Genomic DNA, 6,278 nt, shown 5'->3' with positions numbered 1-6,278 from the left:
GTGTGGGTAGCCTGAGGTAGGACGAGGTCGTACCTCTTTTTGATAGGCAACAGTTCGGTGAGAACTGCCCACTGGTCAGTGGATGGCTTAGAAAATGCTTTTTCTATCCCGTAAAGTCGGGATTCTTTTGTCAGGTCGAGTGGAGGAGGTGAGAGGGGTCGTCGGTAAAGTGTGAGCGATACTCGAAATAAAGACGACTTTTAACAACAAAACAACATTTATTGAGACGGTAACATAACTAACATAAATACATTGAGCTTATCTCGAGCGGACACGCGGGAGTGGAGGGAAACGCGCCGAGAGAGAGTGTACATTAATGGGTATCATACCTCTACGATTTCGGATCGGACGGTCGGACGTTTTCTAACCGGATCGGACAAGTTGTCTTGAGGAACGGACGGCGGCGATGAGGATCGGCACGGGGTTTCCCCGATCATGAACGGTGATGATGGACCGTGTTCACGGACAGCGACGACGGACCTCCTTTTCTCGTCATCACCCCTCTTTTATCCCTTTCGTCACGTTACTGGGTTTCACCAATCGCCGATTTTTAGGATAAGTTCCTCGTGAATCATTTTTCGGTTTCCCGAGAGATAGGAAACGGCTCCGTGGGAAGGAAATGTATATATCCTTTTTCGTAAAATTTCGAAAAATGAAGTTTTCTTTGTTTAACTTTAATAAAGATATTTAATTTAATTGGAGCTCCTTTATTGAATTTTATTTTATTCGGTCCGACTCTCACATTTATTAATCTATATAACCATTTAGGTCATTTTAAATTTTCAAATGTAGTACAGAATTATAGTTTAAGACGATCAATTATTTATTTTGACATCGTCACAATGCCAAATAGCACGTTTTAAGCATATTTTCATTTAAAAATATCACACGACTTCCGGTCTAGATCGAAAGTTCGTATATAATCGGGATCTCCGGCTCTTAAGCTTGTCATATGTTAGTAATGTCTAGCCCCAGTACATGATACTTTTCCTAACAACAGCTGAGTAATGCTGATCATCAATCAAACTCATTTTTCGAGACAAATTTGAATTAAACTCACACGAGTTCCGCACAGATCGGAAGTTTGTTTAAATGATTGTCGCTTGAACAAATTATATTTTATTGAGTATAAGAGAAGTATTAAACATAGAAGAATAATTTAATAATATGCTTATTTATCTCTTTAAAAATGCATAAAATAAATTCGGCGTATATTTTCGTAATATCTTTGTATTGTTTTATGAACAAACTAGCGAAAAATGTTGAACAGGAATTCAGGAAAAGGCTTGAGTTATTCACATTATACGTTACAGTATATTTCCTGCCGGGTGATAGAGAGTAACTATGGTGTAAATCAGTCAAAGAGTTTGGCAATATCGCGGGAAATTAGATCAGAAAAAAGGAGAGAGAGATTTGAGTTTTATTAGTCCGTGTTTCTCCTAGAATACCAGAGTAAGTTTGCGAAATTTGGTCTAAATCTATCAAAGGGTTTGGGAGTTTGTAGATGTCTACGCCTGAAAAATAACTGAATAACTCTTGCAGTTACATACACAGTTACATATCTTACTGCTAAAATGATCGCCTATTATACTGTTTAATTTGTACTCATATTAATTAATTAAGTTCAAAATAATATTTATAGAATACAAATATAATTAATAATATTCATATAGATTAATGTGAAAAATAATTAATAATTAATAATTCATATAGATTAATGTGAGAAATAATACAATATCAATTATGATATGAAATAATTCAATTTATAAATCTAGTACTTATACTGTTTCCTTCAATATACTATACTGTACTTCCGTAAAGTTTATTATAATTTATTTTGCTAAGAAGTAATATTAATAAGAAACAAGACTAACTTAAATAATACTTATTCTTTATTTCACAACTGGGTGCATAGTTAGACACTGGGCATCTTTAACATCACTCTTTATTCAGGAATACGTTATACACCGATACGCGTTTCTGGCATACGTCTCTCTTCCGTCGTCTTTTTCTTTAATACATTAACTAATACAACATTTTTTTTTAATTCGGGACCCGAACGTTTGGCCCTCCCCTTGGGAACAACGGTTTAACACATTGCTTTTGCTTTCCAGACGTCGAACTGATCTGTCTAGGAAGGGATGCCTTCCGGGAGGTCTTTTTTTGGGTGACTTGCCCCTATTCAGGTGTTACAGATGTGGAGAAAACCCAAGAAACTCAACCTGGCCAGCCCGTTCTGGCTATTCACGAACCCACGACCGAACTGCAAGTGTTCTGGGAACGGAATTATAGAAAATTGCTGAAATACAGTTTTCATTATCTATAAAACCTTTCTTGTTAATTTGTTCGTCATTCTATGCGACATATTACCTGCTTAGAACTATGATATGAGATAGCCCAATATGTTAGAACCAATGAATGCGTAAATATCCCCCTCAAACTACATATAAAACAAATTACAAAATAAAAATAAACCACACGAGACAGGACTTGAGCGATTACTGTATATCTCTATCCGCTTTTTATTTACAATACATTTTATAGTTTATTATGAAGTAGTACCAGTTGTCATCAATGTCCCCTCCATTATTTAAAAAATATTTTTTTTCCTCTTATGCTTGAGTTCATTATGTGATTATTCTACACGTAATTTATATTCTAGTCTATAAATTAAAAAAAATGAAATTATCAATAGTTATAAATTATATTATCAAGGTAATTTGTACTAATGTAAACACTTATAGGAGGAAAATTTTACGAATTTCTATTCAGTTTTTGCATCATGTAGACAACCAAGCACAAAGAAATAAGCAGGATACATAATAAAGTACTTGATGTATGTTGATAATCAATTATTATTAAAAATGAACAGAATATTTCTTAACAAATCTGGATACAAAGAAAGCCAACAAAGTAATTTAAACAGAAATCACGCCCAGTGAAGCTACAAAACTTAATTTTCTATATAAAACAAGGTAACGATTTTCCGAATGAAATCGTTTCGTACTACTTGTACTTAATACTTGTTTATTTAAAAATTTACGCAATATATTATTACCAATGGAGTGTATAAATTAAAACAAGACCCTTCTTGCTTACGGAAGATTCGGTAAAAAGTAGTAATTTGAAATTAACTCAACCAACTGTAGGTATATTTACCCTCGAATGTGCCAGTTATTACTTTCCCATGCCGCGTGGCCAATCTTCGAGAAAGGGAACTCTTTTCACCTTCTTCGAATACCTACGAATTCTGGTGATTCCTCTCAATTGTAATGAGCTAGATACTCTCGTATGATAAGTTAAATATATAAGTAAAAAATATATAAATATTTAATTTATTTTCCACGCTGTTTTACTACAAATTCTTTTGGACTTAGCTTATTTAACTCTCTCTATAACACAGTAATCTCGTAAAATTTCCAATGTTACAGATCTGTCTTACGTACTGTACAGTACTTGTAAAATGATATAATTAATAGCATATATACGATTAATATTTATACACCTAATTTGGGATGTAAAGAAATACAAATTTATTTATTTTTACCTACTCAAAACCTTCATTACTAAATTTATTTTTAAATTCTTTTTCTAAATTAAAAGGATATACTACTGGTTTTTCATTATTATCAACTAATAAATATATATTAGTATTTGAAAGAATGTAAAGTGTTGGGTCAGAAAAAGAATATGAGGAAGTGTATTAGAAGAGGCATGAATTTGTTTGAAAGTAAAAGAGGAGTGGAAAAAATTGCTGTAAGAATGTAGTCTCCTTTTGCCTACTGCTCACCCTTTTCGGATTATAAGTGTGAATATATGTATGTATATATATATTAAATAACAAATAATTTGTCTTTTAATAACCAAGTGAAAGCTAAATTTTAACATTAAGTTTTTGTTTTCGATTATTTTTGTTACATTTCTTTGAAAAAAAAAATCGTAACGATGCTTACTGTAATGAAAGACGAAAATATATCTTCCTTTCTGATCGGGTTTTGGCAAAAATTGCCTGCAATTCAACGACAATGCACGCTTTATCTTAGAAGAAATGTCTTTAAAATATTGAGGTTATTGAAGTCTAATTTCGTAGTAATTCCTCAATAATTGCAAAGATCTTTCCATTTTATATTTTCTAGCGCAAAAAATTCCCAGAAAAAAAATGTCGTCCATACAACATTTTATTCCTTGATCTCCTACATTAAATAAAAAAATTCGTTATTGTATAATCTAACTTCATATTTTAAAAATAGAAAATTTTGAACTTGCTATTAGACATTTTATCTTCGATAAGGCTCATTAGGGTAAGATTTAAGATGTAAAACATGTGATAAATTAATTAAATATCTTTACTATTTCTAAATATAATAAAAACATTTCACTTACTTATAACTTTTTAAAACTCTTCTGAGCATTTTCATCCCAAGGAAACTCCTTTTTGTCTTCTTCAAATATTGAACTTTTTATATCCATTTCCTCCAGATAATGCTGTAATTTTTAATTAAATTATCTTTAGTGTATGATACGAAATAATATCTAGTGGCATTCACAAATTACTCCTATTAAATATTTTTTAAATAAGATATTTTCTCATGGTGAATGCGTGTGCTTGGCACGATTTTGTTCACCGTGTTTGAAGCTTGATAACTCCTGTGCTTTTTGTCGAAATTTTCTGAAATTTCACAGGGAGATTTGTGTATGAGGGGGTTGATGCTATTAAATTTTGGTGGTTAAAGGACGACGGAGTAAGGAGATAAAGGTAGGTCGTTTGTCATATCTCAAGTAAGGTCGGACTTAATGACGATTTTGCTTGTTATTAGCATTTACATTTTTTTTTTTATAAAACTCATCCCTATTCTCAAAATTAATCTTTTTGCTATTTTATAATAGTTAAAAATATATAAAGTTTATAAAATAAAATATGATAATAGATGGTGTCACCGAATATTGCCGGGAAAGTTAAGAAACTCGCTACTGGATTCTTTTTAAGTCCCTTCAGTCTTTTTGAATATTCATTTTTATATATCAACTTGCTTCTAATCACTTTTGTTTAAATGTGAATGGGTAGAAATGCTTTCGCTTAAGTTATCTTTCAACGATAAAAGTCAACCCTGCTCTGTCACCAATGTGACCGAAGGGTCGGCATCTATTTGATGCCGTGTCAGGATAACACCACTGTTTCGCGTTCGACACAGAAGCTGCGACGGCGAATTGTTTTGTTTTTGAAAGTAGATCATGCGAGCAGATGTGTGTATAAGCGATCGGATTCGGATGGAGAACTGTGAGACAGCGCAACGGAAGTCATGCACTCAAATACTAGGTTTAACGAACAAATAATCGTTTAATTACAAAGAAAAAAGTACATGATACAAACTTTGTAAGGTATCAATTTAACTAACCTATGTAATATAAGTGGTCTTGAGAGAGAGAAAAAGCTTACATGAAATCGGAGTAAACGTAAATACCTGGGGTTTGAAGGATCTGCTTGACCTGAAGCAGGGGAGGATTTGGTCTATTTTTTTGGCGAGGTACTGACGACAACTGACTCATTGTGTCGTCAGTTCTGATATTAAATCGGTAGCGTACTTCCGGGAGGTCAAAGGGTCACGGGAAAGCATCGCTTTCACTATTGAGAACATACAAAATGAGAAGTTGTCAGGTAGTAAATAATAATCATTAATGACAGTTATCAAAATAGGTATGATGAACTCGTGTTATTTTTTTGTTAAAGTCTACATTTCACATACTCAAATTTTTCATTAATAATAATTTATCCTGAATATTTGATAAAATAATAAATTATCTTTCTATATACTGTATTTTATACACAACAAATATCAATAGAAAATATTTTAAAGCACAATGGTATCATGTATTCGTTTATTTCCCACTATACTAGCATTTTAGTCTGAATTTGTAGTGTCATTCCCCTGTACATCATACTTTTCCTGATAACAGGAGAGTCATGCCGGTCATCTATGTAACTCCATCCAGGAAAAAATTTTTAAATCGAATTCACTGGTCTCGATTTCTACCTATCTAGCACCGTTAAGAGATTAAAGAAGGGCAGACGAACAAACAGACGATGGAAATTTATAAGTGTACAATTTTCTAAATTGTANACGCTTCCATCAACAATGGAAGTGTTAAGTAACAATGGAAGTGCTAAGTAACAATAAAAGTTTTAAGTAACAATGGAAGTTTCAACAATGGAAGTGTTACGTAACAATGGAATTGTTAAGAGAAAGCGACGTGCAAGACGCAGATGCAGTTTTTTTCGT

The sequence above is a fragment of the Centruroides sculpturatus genome, unplaced genomic scaffold, assembly GCF_000671375.1.
Source record: "Centruroides sculpturatus isolate CEXI.00-Female unplaced genomic scaffold, Cexi_2.0 scaffold435, whole genome shotgun sequence".
Taxonomy (NCBI): Eukaryota; Metazoa; Arthropoda; class Arachnida; order Scorpiones; family Buthidae; genus Centruroides; species Centruroides sculpturatus.
The sequence above is the reverse complement of the archived record's forward strand: the minus strand, read 5'-3'. Positions refer to the sequence as shown.